The sequence below is a fragment of the Taudactylus pleione genome, unplaced genomic scaffold (assembly GCF_031769625.1).
Source record: "Taudactylus pleione unplaced genomic scaffold, aTauple2 ptg000367l, whole genome shotgun sequence".
NCBI lineage: Eukaryota > Metazoa > Chordata > Amphibia > Anura > Myobatrachidae > Taudactylus > Taudactylus pleione.
This window is the reverse complement of record NW_028284768.1, coordinates 1,031,071-1,050,075: the sequence shown is the minus strand read 5'-3', so window position 1 is coordinate 1,050,075 and position 19,005 is coordinate 1,031,071. Positions and strand designations below refer to the sequence as shown.

The 19,005-nt window shown below is 44.1% G+C and overlaps 1 protein-coding gene across 1 annotated transcript in view; it reads right to left on the bottom strand.

The window, feature by feature from the left end:
• HPCAL1 (hippocalcin like 1) overlaps positions 1 to 19,005 on the bottom strand; it is a 184,821-nt gene that overhangs the window by 44,129 nt on the left and 121,687 nt on the right. The gene's annotated exons all lie outside the window — the stretch shown is intronic.

Here is a 19,005-nt window from a genome sequence, read left to right as displayed (position 1 = left end):
TCGCTACAAACGGGGCGGCTGTCGATGTTGATCGACAGCTCACCCCGTTGTGTAGGCGGGGTGGCTGGACAAATGGAGGCATTCCTGAAGGAACGCCTGCCGTTTGTGGGCGGCTCTACTGACATCACCCATGATGTCAGTAGTGAGCTTCCGGCTCTATTAGAACCAGAAGCTCACTGGGGCTTGCGGCAGACGAGACCCTACCACAAGGGTCTCGTCGCAAACCCGACTGTCGCGACCATCACCTGGCCGCTCGCAAAAGCTGAGCTTAGCGAGCGGCCAGGAGGCCGGCTTTAAAAAAAAAAAAAAAAAGTGGCCACCCTCATTCAGAGTGAGCGCTCGCTTTTTGCGAGCGGCTCTGAATGAGGTCCTAAGTCAAATTATTCATTTACTGGACTTGTCTGTTCATTTGCTAGCATTCTGCGTTCATTACCTGGTCATTTCTACACGTCTTCTCATTTTTGGTTGTAAAATTATAACTATTCCTTTAAGCTTTAAACCAAAAATGTGTTTTTTTTTTTAAAAGTATACATAGTAACAATGATGGCACATATACAGTATAGGTTTTATGTTGTATCTTTTACACACTCCATCCCCTTAAATATGCGAATTCCCTTTTCCATTCATTTACTGGCCTATAAGTCACTAGTTGTACCCAAACTAGAATATGAGCTAGTGTTGGAACTGGGGAGGGTTTAAAGCGCAAAACCTCATTAATAAGGGGGAATAAGGTTAGTAAAACTAGATTGGTTTACTCTGGGGGAAAAAAAAAAAAGGATACCTTAGGTATGTCATAATATTTAATAGTGTTTAATACAAAAGATTTATCTAACACCATTTTTGTACAAACTCCAAAAGGTGATCATTATTTTTTGTGAATTGTCTTTATTGTGAGAGAGTGGTGACTATCGTAGGGGATTTAGGGCCAGATTCAGGTTGGATCGCTGATGTGACCGTGGCTGCGATCGCACATGCAGTTCTGCTGCGAGAGTATGCTAATAACTGCAATCACAAAGCACTCGCACAGACAACATAGAGACACCCACTTCCCCTCTCGCACATCCGTAATACTTTGCAATCCAGCCAACACATCGGTGACATCGAAGTACATCGGAGCCACTCGCACATTTAAGGTATTTAAGGTATGACCCTACCACTAAATTGCTAACTTTCCTGTACGCAGCGAGTATACAAGCTGCGTATGCCATCACAGTGACTAATTTATGCCCGTCCCTGCAACGGCGTTCACACACACTGGCACCCCTGCGTTTCCCCAACCACCCCCCCGTCACCACCCCCAAACTGTACTTCCTGTCATTCACTCTGCACACTCACTGTGATCACAGTCCCGATTGCAGTGAGGCTTTAACGCACTGCGATGCATGCGCAGTACACAACAATCGACAGTCTGCGTACGCTTTAGCAGCTGCCATCCTTGCTGAGTAAGGCCCTTGGCACCCTGAGGATTTTGGGATCAGGATCAAGGCCCTGATACAGAGCCGCTCGTAAGCGGCCGCTCGTTCGTTCTGACCGATGTTCGCACATCTGCACATGCATACGGATTTTAATACGCATGCGCGAACCAGTCAGTGCGGCCGAAAATCGTTTGTTCGCTATATAGCGAATGCCTGCTATTTTGAGTGACAGAAGGAGGCGTATGTGGGTGGGAACAGGGGAAGGTGCTTGAAAACGGGGGTGTGGAATTCGAACGCAGGCATGCTTAAAGGTCAAAACGGGCGTTTTAAGGGTGTGCATAATTAATACAGCAGCGTCATTGACCACGTCACTTGGTTTTTTTTTACTCCGAACTGCTCGCAAAATAGCGGTTGAAAAAACCAGCCACAAGAATAGCGAGCAGTTCATACGCTGTTCGATGTACTCGATTAATCTAATAAATAGCGGACATGACGTATGGTGCGAGCGGCAAGGGGGCGTATTTTCAAAATTACAACCGCAAGGTTTGCTTGCTCGTTCAGACTTAGAGGCGTGAACAGACCGCAATTAGCGAACGGTTCATTTGAATAGCCAGCCCTTGTTTTGGAACGAACGACCGCAAATAGCGACCGGCTCTGAATGAGGGCCCAACTTTGTAAAATCGTATCTCTAATTAAATAGAATAATGTAGGGGGGAAAAAAAAACACCACAAATGTTACTTGAATGCATACTGTATGTACATTCCCCCTGGCTCATCTCCCTATCAGTGCAACTCCGTCCCCACACCCCTGGTGCCTTCGCTCCCTACAGGCTAACACACACACACACACACACACACACACACACACACACACACACACACACACACACACACACACACACACACACACACACACACACACACACACACACACACACCTGACTGAGTTAGCTTCCTCCCACTGATCACCCTCCCTATGCTCTGTTCCTGCTACAGTATAACCCAGTCCTTGGCCACACACCAACTCTAAGGAAACCTGTGTGTTGATGGTGTTTGCATAGAGCCAGGGAGCACACGTGGCAGTAAACAAGGAGCACAGGAGAGCAGTTATAAAGAAAGGGAGCTATTAAATGCTTTATATAGTGTCATTTACAGATGATGTGTATACAGCATAGACCATATTACACAGCTTTGTACCTAGAGGGCCTCAGTTACAATTGGAGGCATTTTCACAGGGAATGTTCGTAGAGAAAAAAAAACAAACAAACATACACATCAAAAAGCGTCCTCACCTGGGCAGTGTGCTGGATATCTCTTACGTTGTGCACAACTCACAAACATAAGTACAGTATTTGAGCCAGGTGGATGTCCGGCATACAAGTGTGTATACATAGCATTACAGTGCAACGTGACTAGATGAGTGGTAAATGTCACGTTACTATTTTACACAGTATAGTAAGGCAATGAAGTGTTATATACAGGAGTGAATAAATGTCTAACTTACTAATAAACGTGAAAGTTGTACTTACTCTATAAAAAAGTAACTAATACAAAATACTTTCACCTCGGTTTACTCCTTTATGAATCGAACAGATACCTTTCCTGCAGTAGTTCAAGTAGAAATGAGAAATCAGTAATGTGAGAAGACAACGACGTCTTATAATATGCACGCAATCGGCCAATTGTTGGGTTCTGCGCTTGCATCGAAGTGCGCGTAGACTCCACTGCGATCGGGACTGCGACAGTGACTATGCAGAGCCATCACAGAGTGATTGACAGGAACTACAGTTTGGGGGGGGGGGGGGGTCGGCAAGACGCAGACGTGCCAGTGTGTTTTAACTAGGGATGTGCAGGCTCGGTTCTACTCGGTTCCGTTCGGTTCTTTTTACCGAATCTTATTGGCTATCCAAAACTCGTGACAGCTGAAACCCAATAAGATCCGGTAAAAAGAACCGAACGGAACCGAGTAGAACCGAGCCTGCACATCCCTAGTTTTAACGCTGTTACAGGGGCAGTGCCATATAGTGCTGCTAATGGTCCTCATCATCACATTGTGTATCTTTGACCAGGACTCTAGTACCAGCAGGGGATGGGCCTTAGAGCTGGAGTGGCCAAAGCGTTGATCGAAATCAACAAGTCGACCATGGACACTCGACCGCTAAATCGCGGTGGACGTTATAGAATATAGAACGGCCCCTGGCTTCCTCCCTACTTCACAGCTCAGTGTCTGTCACGGTGGTGTGTGCCCGCTGCCACACCTACTCTTGATGCCTCTTATAGTGCATCTTAATGTAGCTGTCCATGTCCGGCTTCTTCCCTTTTTGCCCTGGTTGGGTGACAAAAAAACCATTCCCTGTCTGCCTTGGATGGGTGGCTGGCACCCATTCCCTGCATACCTTCCAACCATCCAGATTTTGGCAGGACAGTCCAAGCTCCTTGCTGCAAGGTCATGTCTCCTTTTGGGACAGGGTCATGCCCCCTTTTGGGACATAGCACAGCCCCTTTTTTGGCGCGCGCATCTACGGCATGTGCATATGTCCCTACTTAGTAGATCGCAAAGGATTTATGGCCTTTAGAGTAGATCACCAACTCCAAATGTATGGCCGCCCCTGCTTTGAAGGGTACAGCCAGCTCTAGCTATAAACACAAACATGAACTTGTTCTCTTTTGGAAGGTTTGATACATCTCCCCCGAAGTATAATAAGTGGATAAGTTGTTCTTAACAACCAATAAGGTACTAGCAAACATTTATCTATTACAGTCGATATAATGATAGCTACACTCAGATTGGCTGCTATGGGAAACTTCTACACAATCTCAAAAGTTTAATACATCTCCCCCTTCATTTACACTTACATTTCCCACCTCTACAGGCACAGATCTACATATGGCCAAAGTTGTGGGGTGTAAGCAGACCATGTACAGGTATCTTCCATACTGTAATTTGGCATATGGGCCACACAGTGTTAGGCAGAAGCTGCCCTACACATTATAGCAAACACTTAAAATCATGCCCCCCCCCCCCTTCCCCCAGGAAGGAGAGTGGCAATGTGGCTTGTCTAAGGTTTTGGAAATAAACCTGGGCATCAATGAAAGTCTTGCACGGTCACTTAGACCCTCTGTGCCCACAAAACAAGGTGCTGTAATGCACGGCAACTAACTTTCACTTTTTAAACTGTAGTAGAACAGAAGTGGTTGCTATATGTTGCAGCACCTATCTCCCGCATATATCAGTTAGCACAAATGTCCTCCTCTGTATTTTATCATCATGTTCGCCACAATCATGTCTTGGGCCGCTGGCGTCTGACTTAATCATCAACAGACATCTGTTGATAAAAAGAGCCCAATGAGTAGTATAGGGCAGCTTGTTTAGCAGTTTAATTGTGACCCACAAGTTGTCATACCAACTGCCTACCTTGCCCACGGAATGTAAACTGGAGACTAAAAAAAGACCCAAACATTCAGAATGTTCAACAATCTAGGACTTCTTGTTTATAAAACTTTTGTATTATGAATGTTATTTCCATAATAGTTATCTTGGTGAAGACTTCAGTTTAACAGAAAATAATTTATGGAGAGAATATCCGATTTATGGCACAGTCAGATAGCTATTTCTATTCAAGAACACTTAAAATAAATAAATATAAAAAGGTACAGTAGCTGTAACTGACTTCATAAATTTCATAAAATTTAAAAGCCCACCCCTTTGTACTTCAATAGTGGAGGTCCATGAATTTTTACCCCATTCTTCTTCGGTGAGACAACACTCGAAAATATTAGACCGCCACAAATGAGGGTCTACTGTATATATAACCTCTGGCACTTCATTATATATAATTAGAAGTGAAAATCCAGACACCAATAGTATATATACTGGAGATAGGCAACATATATATTACTTTTTTAAAGATATGTTCTTAGCCAATATCAAATCGCTTATTAAAAATAAAGAAAAATAACAAAAACCCACAAACATCTTTTCAGAACCATAAAGTAGTAATCCCACAAAAGTGATTTATGTTAAAAAAAAAGAAAAAAAAACTACAATGTAGCATACTATAAAAAGAATGTTGACATTTACAGTTTCTCCTTGGTTTGGTTCTTCAAGCCACTATTAAATGATTTATAATTCTACTGTGTCACAGACCACCAAGGCAAATATAGTGACCTACATAGTGAGCAGAGAGGCTATGAAATACTCCTCTGAGCTCTATTTTCACTTTGACATTTTCCCTCTCCTCTGCCATCACATGACATGCTGAGAGATGTGTGAGCCCGTGTCTATGTAGCAGACTGACTGTCTTGCAGCCATAGTATATAACAAGTTATATAACCAATATCCTTTTCTAAATTTGGACTGGTCTATGTGCAGTTTACAGACCAAAATGTATTTATCCATTAATGGCCTCTACTTTATTTTGATAAACATATGTGCCCTTCAAACCCATAAAAGAAGGTCCTTTACCCCATATTTGTGTGTTTGAAAAACTCCAAGATTTTGATGAATGGAATTACTATACCATAAATGCCATCTTCGTGCTTTGGTCCAAATTGGCAGGGGTCTACCAAGACTATCCGTTTTGTCAAAACGGACCAATTTTTATTAAATAAGGACAAATACAATTAAACAAAGCACAGCATAAGGCTTATGCAGCATTGTACACTATTTCAGCATATAGATCTTTACATCGGAAGGGGCGGAACTAAGGCGGGAAGAGGTGTTCTCACATAGGCAAAGTTTATGTAGAGTGTGCTCGTTCATGCCATTCGCAAACATTCTCAAATGCGCCCGGACAAGAAGAGTATTTTTTGCACATGCTATATAGGGAGGTGCAAGTCACCATGAGGAGGATGACTTGTCGGCATCTTGTGGGGTGCATTGTAAGTTGGGAGCAAGTAACTTTGTATCTGGAATAAACCATGTTTCAAAGTAAGGGGTGCAGGTACATTTATTTTGCATGCAGGGTAAGCACTGGCTGCTTTTGCATGTAGCCCACAAATACTGGACAGTTTTACATTATTATGCATAATTACACAAACACACTGTAAAAGTAATTATTCCTTTCTTCATATACAGTTCCCAGTATCTTATTGCTTACATATTGTCATCTGCTTTTCAGTGTGCAGTTGTCAGTATAAGCAACCACAGTTCTGTGCAAAGTAAATTAGGAGGAGCAATTAAAATACTTTAGACCTTTAATATACTGACTAATATGTCCATAGTCAGGTCAAGGTGGTAGTGCCCTACATTCATAGTTGCCGGCCGCCCCTAATTTCCAGGCAATGGGTATGGGCGATGAGAGGAGGGAAGCGGGTACAGATTGCCTGGACATGCAGGAAAGGTGCAACCATGCCTCCCTGCGATTCTGCAAACACCACCTCTGGCCCGCACCATGTATACAACAAGGATAACGCACCCTCCCGTGCCTAACCCTAACCCAAGCAAATGGGCATGCCCGAAGTCTCAGCGACCCTGGCAAAGGGCCTTCGACATTTGTCCCTTAGAATTTTACCATTTATGAAACAGTTATGTGCAATTCCTCTCATTATGCATATTGAATTTGGTTGCAAAGATAGAGCCTCATTCTCTGGGCTTTAATTATAATAAAATATAGTAAAGCAATAATAAGAGTTGTAGTCCAACAAAATCCACTGAAACTAGGACCTGCTTACATACAACTACTGATCTACAGAGGGTACACAGAAAATCTTTCCAGTTGTTAGGATCTATGTTCAATCATTTACACCTCATAATTTGTGTTCCAGCATTATTTAGGTGTAAGAGCACCTGTTGTACACAGGGACCAGTCTGGCAAGTTTGGCGCGGGAGCTTCTCTGTAAGACTGAGACGGAAAGCCTGGCCAGGAGAGGTCTCCTCACGCTGCTGCGCCAGCCTGCATACTGACCTTTTCCATAACCTCCCTGCTTGGAGAATGCCAGCCCTGTACATCTGTTTGCATACCTGTTTGTTGAACCAAAGTGTACTGTAGGAAGGAAAACAATCCTTTGTGCTGTAACCAAAGTACGTATTTCTAAGGTCATCTTTTAAATTCAATTTTATCAAAAGTATTTTTACATTAAAAACATTCATCCTACCTTCAAAGAAAATGCTCTCTCCTTTAAAAATTAAACCTGCTGGGTACAGCATATACAGAGACCAGTATTACGTTATATACTGTAACCTTTCCACGCCAGTACGACAAGAGCCTCACATTACTACGGAGCACTGTTGGGGGGGACCCTGCTCTTAGCACTATTTAATGTGCTCTGTGGTTTCCTATTTGTCAGCATTCTTTTCTTCCATCAGAACTGACTGGGGTATTTGAGATTCACTAAGCATTCTAAAGCAGAGAGATTGCTCATAGCAACCAAAGAGAATCCATGTATTGATTGTACCAGATAAGTGATGGGCAGAATCCGCTTTGCTGCGGTGCAGCATTTATCCACTTGTTCCCTTTAGAAGGTTTGGTAGACCCCCCTTATGGTACAGATTACACAGTAAACAAGTTCACAGGTCACCATCATTCACAAGATCAGCGCAGTCATCCACTGAAATATTGTATGTTTCTCTGGAAACTCTAAAGACCATGATTGGCTATAGGTTCCTGCTATCACTCACAGCAAAAAGTTGGGACACCGGGTTCAGAAGGAGATGTAGGGTTATAACATGTTGGATGTATGATATGACCTTCTTTTCATATAGGTATGCATTTGATGGAATCGGTATGATATGCCGGCAGCTGAATAGCCGCCAGTTAAAATCCTGATGCCGGAAGCCCGATCGTCCAGGATCCCACAGGGGTAGCAAGTACCCTAACCCTCCCTTGGTGGTGCCTAACCCTAGCCTCCCTGGGGTGTGCCTAACTCTAACCTCCCCCTGGGGGTCCCTAAACCTAACACTCCCTCCCTGTAACCCAACCCTAATCTCCCCCAGCGGTCCTTAAACCTAACCCCCCCATCCCCGAAGAAATTCTAATACTTACCCGGATCCTTGGTTTGGGATGGCGGCGCCGATATCATGATCTCATTCGGGATAGCGGCATCTGTATTTTGCCGAGCTGTGGGATTTTGGCTTCTGTATATCGACATCTGGGATCCCGTCCGCCGGCAATTTAATCGTATATCCATTTGATACGACAGTTTTCCGGCATCAGACAGGAGTCTCAGCATTATTCTGTGCTATAGGGAACTACCTCATACAGGACGCAGACTGGAAGCCGGCGGTCGAAATGCCAACTGCCGGCTTCCCGACAGTGAAAGCCTGGCATAGGGATAATGATAGGCGTCTAAATACCAATACCTATCATCAGCCCCACGCCGAAATCTGTTAGCCACACAGAGGGGGGGGGGGGGGGGAGATTTGGGTTAGGTTTAGGGACTCCCAGGGGGATTTAGGGTTAGGCACCCCCCCGGGAGGGTTAGGCAAGGGGAAGGGGGGGGTTAGCGTCAGGCACCCTGGGGGGAGGTTAGGGTTAGGCACCCTGCAGGAAGGATTAGGTTTAGGGAGCGTTAGGTTTAGGCACCCTTGGCGGGAGGTTACACACTGGGGGGGAAGTTAGGGGCACCACTAAGAGAGGGTTAAGGTTGGGGAGCTGGGGGGGCGGTGGAGAAGTGTTGGATAGGGTTAATACTTACCCTGTTGGTATCTCCATCTGCCGGCCTTCCGGTGTCGGCATTTCATCTGCCGGGCTTAGGTCCGGCGGTATAACATACAGATTCCCTTCATCCACTATCTAGCTCAATCTATGGCTTCCTGCTTGCCTCTATTCTCCTCCTTATATCCAGACACTGCCCGTCCACCCTGTGCTCACTGACAATCATACTGAGGACAGGAGACTGCCTCTAACAAGATTAACAGGCTCATCTCCTTACATACCCTGACCTGCACCCCAGCGATATTCCAATGATCTCAAAAGTCTTTTGTTCAAACATGAAATCTGTATTCAAATCCTGTAACATTGATCTAAATTATTCTCAGAATACACAAATCTCACAAGCTACATTACAATGTGCACATGCTTGTTTTTTCACAATGCACGTCTTTTCCAGCACTCAACTTGGACTTGCGACTGTGTATGACTAAGAGGCCTGGGCAGGAGCTGTAGTGGGCAAGTGAAAGACAAAGTAAAGTAAAAGGCGCGTGGTGAGCATGTCGACAAGAACTGTAGCCACAACGGCCACAGAAAAGACATTTTTACATCTGCCTGGAGGGGCCTGAAACCCTGGTGAAAGTTGCAAACTCCCTGATGAATGACGCAGGACTGCATCTGATTGGACCAAAGGGACTAAATACACACTTATTAATGCTGCAGAAACAAAAGGAAAAATGACAAGTGCACAACTCCAGCATTACCAACTACATATACTTTGTAACAACATTTCTCAATAAATAGAAGTTTTAGCATAATCATGGCCAAGGTTATGGGCCTACCCACCATGTCCAGGTAACCTCTTAGGGTAGGTCCCTAACATACTGGGGTTAAAGTACAGAGCGCAGGACACCCCCAAACCGGCCCAGCTGAGCCACCCCAGGGCATCACTCTAGTGAGAAAGGTGAAGTGTAAAAGAGTGTTAGATAGATAGGAGCAGCTACTGCATATGTTAGAAGTGAGGTGAAAAATAGATGTTTTAAAATGTTACATATATAATAAACAAACAATAAAAGGAAAAATTTTATAATGTGATGCCCTGAAGCAGCCCAACCACAGCAATCCAGGGGACACATGCCCCCCAAAAAATCAACCCATAGCTGCACTATATAAATTTATAAGACTTCCCTAAATTGTGCCTTCACCTTGGCCATGATTATGCTAAAGCCTCTATTTATTGAGGTTTGGTCTACAAATGGCCGGGATTGAGGGGGTCATTCAGACCCGGTCGTTAGCACCGATGCGCTCGGACCGGGTCGATGGCCCCCACAGAGCATGCGCACGATGGCGCCGGCGTGCGCATGTGTGAGACCCGCTACGACCTACAGCGCCGGTCGTAGCGGGTCTCGATCCAAAGGGGGCGAGCTGTCGATGTTGATTGACAGCTCGCCCCGTTTGGAAGGCGGGCCGGGGGGGGTGGCAGCCCAAACGGGGGCGTTCCCATGGGAACGCCTACCGTTTGGGGGCGGCCCCACTGACATCACTAGTGATGTCAGTGGAGAGCTTCCGGCTCAGACAGAGCCGAAAGCTCTCCGGGGCTTACGACAAGGGAGACCCTACCCTAGGGTCTTGTCGTAAGCCCCGATGGTCGCGATGGTCTTGACCATCGCGACCATCACCTTAGGCGGTCGTAAGGCTGTGGGTGTTAACCCACAGCCTTACCACCGCAAAGGAGGACGTCTTGAAAATTCAAGACGTCCTCCCCTCATTCAGACCGACCGCACGCTCTGTGCGACCTGCTCTGAATGAGGTCCTGAATCCTGGGATTGGAAGCCTCCAATCCCAATCGCGGATTTGGCCTTTGTTTTTTTTTTTTTTTTTTTTTTTTTAAAAGCCTGGGCAGTGCTGAGCACCTCCAGCAGAGTGCTCAGATGCTGCCCAGCTCCCCCTTTCTTGTACAGCGCAGCGTGACGTGAGGACAGGTTACGCTGCGCAGCCCAATGCCGGCTGGACTGCCCACCCACTCACAGGACGCCGCCACCGCCGAAAGTCCTGCCGGTTAATCACTGTGGGGGCTGGGCAGGGGGAGATTTTTTTTTTTTTTTTTTTTAAACCAGGCCAATCCTGGGTATCCCGGGATTGAGGTTTTTTTTCAAACCCATATCCCGGGATTGAAATAAAGCCCCGTGATTAGCCTCCCTAGACCAGAGTCTTCGTGACCCAGGTCATGCCGTTTACACCGGAACATTACCTGTGTCCTTCCCGGATTCAACCCTGGTCGCAACAAGGGTCGGATTCCCGGGTCACTCAACCAGGCTTATTTTTCAGGGACTCTCTTCCACTGAGCCACAACCAAGGTAGACCAGGCAATAACCCGGGTTATTGCGGCAGTGGAAAGGGGTATTAGGAGCCGATTGGTTGGTACTTTCTCTCTCTCTCTCCAAGGCTTAGTACATCTACCCCAAAGTCACATAAGTACTTATCTGCCTTATGTGGCCATTTAATATAATGTGCATGCATTGCGTACAGTGATTTTTTTTTTGTATTTTGTGTACTCACACTTAAAGTTGTTTTCGTGGTGCATCTGACACCCATATGAAGTGGAGAGACCCGCAAATACAGACATTTTGCAAACCTATGAAAATCAAAATTACCATCCACCTGTGAATCAGCCCCAGTGTTGTGGAACTTTGTATTTGGGATGGAAAAGCACATGGCACCTGGGATCCATCATGACGATAGCTACATTTCTGTAATACTACTGTACATGATCTGGTATGCCATTTGTTATACAGTACGGCATCATTTAATTTAGATAATGTGAGTTCTATAGGTTTTGAGGCTAATTGTGAGTTGGGAGCAAAGCAGGTAAACTTTGTAACTTGATAAAACCATGCTCCACTGCAGGCTGAGGATATGTAAAATGTGCACATATTTAAATTTGGGAGGGGTGTGTCCAGCATGTGTGGGCTACATGCAAAAGCAGCCAGTATTTACCCTGCATGCAAAAAGAATGAGTGATTTTGCACCCCTTGAAATGCAACATGGTTTGACCAGGTACACAATTAGTTTTTGTTTCTGCTCACAACTCAGCCCCTTTATGTATATTTACCAAAAGTCAGATGAGCTCCTTTTCAGAAGTAAAATTATGGGGGCATCGCATGAAAGCTCAGGAATTGAGGCCATGGGGTCTATGTACTAAGCCTTGGCGAGAGATAAAGTGGAGAGAGATTAAGTACCAACCAATCAGCTCCTGTCATGTTACTGGCTGTGTTTGAAAAATGACAGTTAGGAGCTGATTGGTTGGTATGTTATCTTTGTCAACATTATCTCTCTCCAGGGCTCAGTACATAGACCCCCATATATCTCGACCTGACCTATAGTCCGATGTAAAAAAAATTCTTCATTCAGTTGAAAAGTGAGTACATTGTAATGCAAACTCGTGATTTAGGAAAAATATCAGGAAACACATTCCTTCTCGATATGGATATTTTATTAATCTACCAATAGTGAGCCCAATTCAGAGTTGGCAAGGCCAAAAGCTGGTGCACCCCGCGATTATCAGCAGACTGCGCATGCGAAAAGCAAATAGCGAGCGGACAATTTGCTTCATGCTTGGCGGCTTCTCTGGCTGTAAATTGGGCATTTCTGGGAGGTCACAGAGCGGACACAAGGAACAGATCCATCCGAGACGCTAGATCCCCATCACGCTGCTCGACTGGAAGTTCTAAATGTATTTATTGCAATTATAGATATGCTTCAGTATTATATATTTATATCTTCTATGTACACAACGGATTAACAGAGGAATTCTTCATCAGATTTTACATATATTTAAGATGGGCTTTGTTTGAGAATATTTTTCGGTTTCCATTTTTTTTTTATGGAGGTAAAAATGCCTGTGTTCACATTTATATATAGAGTTACAATTACAGACTGACTTAACAGCTACTAAAAAGTGTGTCTCCTGTTAAGGCCTACAGTGAGGCTCCAGTGTCAAACATGTGCCAAAATCGCCGTCTGTACAACAGATGCTGTGCCACCACGCCTCCCACAACATGGCCGCCGCCACTATGTATGGAAATAGGTTTGAGTTTAGTACATAATTTCATGGTTAGAGCTGCAGACTTTGCAGAGAGTAGCCAAGAGGAAATGAGATACAAAGGACACGTCCGTTGGGAAAAGCAGAGCATTTATTTTAAGAAGTAAAACATTTCCTTCACACAATAGGCTTCAAAAGAATGTCTGCAAATTTCTCTACAGACCAAATATTTCACCTAGCACACAACAGTGCTTCACTTGAGGGGACAGATGTAAAACGTAAGCACCTTAAGCCAGGGCTTGACAAATTTTTCTAAAATCTAGGAGCCAGGATGAAATTGTAGGAGCCAGACCATCGCCCCACCCAAAAAAAAATTACAGGAGTGAGTAAGGAGCACAGCTCTGTGTGTTACACAACTGTTATACACACTATACTAGTCCACAAAATGGTCACAGTTGAATGGATACAGTAAAGTGGAGGCTCCCTCACTGCTCTGCACAACTCCCCTGCTCCACCCTATAGTAATAACGGACCACATTTCACATAAAACAATGGTAGCAGAAAGTACAAAACCCCCCTTCCCTCGTGGTCACACCACTATCCCTCAGAAGCTGCTCCGCAATCCCTGGCCACGCATAGACCCCATTACCGGAGAGCTCTACGCAGGCAGAGATAGGAGACAGCCAGGATGTACAGGAGGGATCAGCGTAGACTGGGACAGACAACCGGGATCAGAGCAGGCCAGGATGGAGATGAGTCGTCAGCCCAGGCTAGGACGGACACAGGCACAGCAGTCACCGCAGGCGACACTCAGCACATGCACTCCTGTATATAATACTATAGCCACGAATCTCCGCCGGGGCTGATGAGGATCTGCTTCCTCCCTCACTGCAAAATCTAGTAGCCAGGCAGCAAAATCTGGTAGCCATGGCGACCTGGCCCCTGGGATTTGTCGAGCCCTGCCTTAAGCCATCATACTGTGAGTGTGGCTGATTATAAGGAAATACTAAAAAAACTCTTTCTATTTTTTTAAGCAACTTCTTAGTTTATAAATGTTCAGGATGCACAGTATGAAGAGAAAGGATTCTGCATGTAGCAGGTTCTCTCTTATGGGGCAGATGTACTAAGCTCTGGAAAGTGATAAACTACCAACCAATCAGCTCCTAACTAATAATGCAAACACAACCTGTAGAGTGACAGTTAGGAGCTGAGTGGCTGGTACTTTATCACTTTCCAGAGCTTAGTACATCTTCTATATTTCTTACATAGACATTAGTGGCAGCTGAAATAGAATTCTGCTGTGATAATGGATAATTAAACAACCAGAGACGCTTACTGTACATTTCCTTTATGCACATCAGTGCCATTCATAGGTGCTAGAAATGGGTTTGGAAATTTACAGGAAACCTCCAGTTTCTCTATAGATCAGATATGAAAGTTACAATCCCCTCCATCACTGTATACAGTACATGTACCTGCACTTATTGCAGCAATGACACCACCACCTCGCCCACGCCCTCCTCCTGCCAGTATAGTATGTATATGTAACCCGCTATGAGGCCGGTCTACAGTGGCACCCCTTAAGGCTAGAATAAAATACAGTACTCATTTTATATGCACATTATATAACCATATAAAATGCTGGTAAATTATCATTACCCAACACTCCAGAGATATGACCTTAAGGCTATGTGTATTCAGATTGGTTTGCAAGAAAGCTAAATTTGTGGCCAATACACTGGCTGTTTGTCCCCTCAACTGAGGCTGCCAATTACAGTTCATTAAGATTAAAATTCACAAAGAAAAAAAAAAACATAGGGGGATTACTATACAACCTGCTAAAAAAAAATTCACCAACCAAAAAAAATAAAAAAAAAGGTTGGAGCGTGTTAGGGCCATTACTATATATGTAAATAATATCCCAGAATATGCCAGGCTACGGTATACAGGAAGGAAGATGAAACGGACACAAGGCAAGGCTGAAAATACACTTCCTGCAGCTCCTATGAAAGATAAACACATTTGTGTCACCCCATGGCTGAGCCTCGCTTCTTTCAGTAGTACAAGGACTTTACAACATGTGTGTCGTGCACGCCTACACTGGGGGCCAAGTGTCAGCAGAAGTAGTGAGAGTAAATGGAAAACAATAACGATCACTGATCGGTAATAGGACATCCACAAATCCGATTTGAGCCTGGATAGTAAATAGCAATAAAATAACCTTTAAATGAGATGGAGGAACTGGAGGATAGCTGAAGAAAACAACACCGTCACCACTGCTCTGGCGCCTATGAGAGACAGTGGGGCCAAGTGACCCGGTCACAATTCATTTCTCCAGGTCATTATAGGAGGTCCTCATATTCTAACATCAATGTCTACAACTCGCTGCCCATGGACCTCATTGCTGCCCATGGACCTCATATGCGGCCTGCAAGAAGGAAAGGGAAGAAACAAAAAATTGGCAGAAGTTACGTAATCAGGGGCGTTGCCTCATGCTGCTCTTGCCCGGCCACCGAAGCTTACTAGGTCTGCCGGGCATTCTGGGTCACGATAGCGTCCACCTGCTGGCTCAACTATCTCTGCATGGTTGGGCAGTGTTAATCCGGCTATTGCGAGTTTGGTGCCTTTATTACCAAGCAAAGATGCAATGACCACAAAATTAGCAGCAGAGAGCTGCAAGCTAAACAAGATACTTTTGACCCAACCCAGGATCATCCGGGATCGCAGACAAACTAACAGAGGCTAACACACACACACACACACACACACACACGAGCACCCTAGAGCTGCGAATTTCACCACCAACCGGGGAAACTCGAACAGCAAGCGGGAAAGGGATTGGGCCACAAAATGTTGATAGTTCACTGCAGCTATAGACATACCACTGAAGGAGGAGAAATGAGATCCACAAAGTGTGTAATCTCATGGTTATAAGCGAGAGCTGTTATTTCTGCTCCACCATAAGAGACAGATGCCAATATAAACTTTTAAGCTGGGTATAAACACCGTGCAAAAATGGGGCCAAACACCATATTCTCGACTTGTCGGTTCAATAATTACACAGTGTGTACACAACACTCGGGGTAGATGGTCTTTCCAAAACCATTTGGTTACGATTGTAATGATAATGGAGTAGTGTATGCACTGGAAATTGTATGTTTACAGCAGAGATGGGAAACCTCAGGTCCATATAAGGCCCGCGGAATCTCTGAGCTTTTTTCAGCTAGCATCATCTGGCTAGCAGGGTGCCTAGAATGGCCCCCTGCAGCCAGAATCTATGCAGCAGTGCCGCCTGGGGCATCCTTAGGACGCTTCAGACGGTCACACCTCTGACCATACAGCACCCCGGAGCATCCTCAGGATGCTCCGGATATTGCTGTAATCACCGGCGATTGTGGCCCGGTGCCAGGGGAAGTCACATGGAGGGGGTGTGGCCAGCACCAGGCCTGCAAATAATGTTATAACAAAATGGCCCTCGGCAGTAAAAAGGTTCCTGACCCTTGGTTTACAGGAACGATTAAGCTCAAAATTAAAAAACAACAAAAGCAAAACCAAGACCAAATTGTGGAACGTTTCGCTAATCTGTCAGGTGTGTACCTAACGTTAATACAACTGGTCTCTATTGGACGCCAGTAACAGAGACTTGTACACCACGATTCTGTAGAACAGCATTTAATGTATTTGAAAATAGGTTTTTGAATTGAGTAGAGTGCGATTAGAAGTGCACTTTAAATAAAACAGACTGCAAGCACTGTGCGTTATAAGCCTCGGCCCCTACTGGTGGCATAAACACAACAGTAAGATGTCCCAGTGAATGTGGCCATGGTGGTGCCAGTAGGCTGCGTTATGTTTTTTGGACATTGGGCGAGCACATGAACGTAAGCTTCTATGTATTTATGTATGCTTATATGCCCCGGCTGATTCTCAGTCTGAATGCAGCCTATTGGGCGAACATGATGGGACATTTTCAAAATACAGTAAGTAGCTCCACTCAATATGTAAAATAAGCAAAACCACGTCTGCACTTTTTAAGTACAAAAATATAGGGTTGTGAGAAAAAAAAAAAGTTTAAATGAAAAAAAAAATGGAATCCTGCATATTATATTACAGGTTGAGTCTCCCATATCCAAAATGATTGGTACCAGGGGTATTTTGGATATCGGAATATTCCGTACTTTGGAATATTTGCATACCATAATGAGATATCGTGGGAATGGGAACTAAATCTAAAACACAGAATGCATGCATGTTTCATATACACCTTATACATACAGCCTGAAGGTAATTTTATACAATATTTTTAATAATTTTGTGCCTATTGAACCATCAAAAAGCAAAGGGGTCACTATCTCAGTCATGCTAAACATATTCCGTATTTCGGAATATTTGGATATGGGAGACAACTTAATACTGTGAAACATTGTTATGTATTAGAAACCTTGATTAACCATGTTTTAATGCTTTCTAACCAGAGTTGGGGAAAAAACAAAACAAAAAAAAAACAAGCCTTGTTTTCTACCCAACCCTGCAAAAATAAAAATAAAAAAAAAACCACCCTGAAAAAGAGGATCTGCAGCTTGGAACGGTTACAGACCTCGTAGTGCCAGCTGGATTTTTCATACATTAGCTCTTACATTTTAAAATAAAAATGATCATTTTAGTTTTAAGTAGAGATGTGCGGTTTCTGTTTTATTCGGTTCTTATCGCAAGTTCAGATTTATCTTACTGGCTATCCAAAACACGTTACGGCCGGATAGCCAATATGACACCGTTTTTGAGGTCCGAACAGATCAGAGTAAAACCGAACCGCACATCTCTAGTTTTAAGTGACCTTTTTTTTTAACCTTACAGAATAGTATTGGGAGAACACACCATCGCTTAAAAAATATGGGTGGGCAATAAGCACCCCGCCCCCCCGGCTGCTGTAAAACTACACATCCCAGCATGCCCTGGCACAGTTTTGCAATGCGAAAACTATTGCAAGGCATGCTGGGATTTGTAGTCCAACAACAGCTGAAGGGCTGCTTATTGCCCACCCCTGCTTTAAAAGAACTTCTACAATGCGGATAATAAAATAAACACGTACAAAATAAATAAGACTATCTGGATTAGGAAGCATACACAAAAAGCAAGTACAATGGTCCGGTTCAGGTTATGAGATTTTATGGCCTTAAATATGATCATCTACTATAATGAGGGAACCCCCTTCTCATAGGTGCAAACATTATGAGTAGTTTGCACAGACACTTTGCTGCAATTGAACATGTAATTTGGAGAAATACTGTATATTCCTCATCAGGTCATGTATTGAAAAAAAAAAAAAGCACAGGAGCTTAAAACGATGGCAAGAACTGCACCCCTCATACAGAAAGGAGTTCTACTGTGCTGTTGGTCAATATTAAGAGGTCGGGACAGTTACTGGCGATCAGGCGTGGTGGGAAACCATACATAAATCAACAGAGGAGTAATGTCTACACTACAAGGTGATTTGATGGCAGGAAAGGTGGACAATCAAGTCTGCTTCTATACGTGATACTGATCCATAATGCCATAGAGCATAACACAAGTGATTTGACATTCTAAATGGTTTTACATTCTAATTGGATCTGTATCATAAAATAGAAAAAATAAAAAAATATTGTAAATGTTTTGGGCCCGAATGTTGCATTTATAAAGATTGCCAAACTTGGCTATCTGATCTGTGTAAACGTAGGCTGAGTGCTTTAACCGGGTCCTAGCCAATGAGGAGACTTCGTATCTATAGTCAGAAATACAGGATAAGCTTTTTTTACTAGAACTCGTCGTTTATACATTGAAACTGCAGAGGTGGTTATACATACGAGGTGTGGCTATTATCTAAAGAGACTGATAATATAATTAAACATAAATTATAAGAAGTACATGCACTGGAAAAAATAAAAAATAAGTACTTTGAAGAACACTGTGTGACCGCAAAATA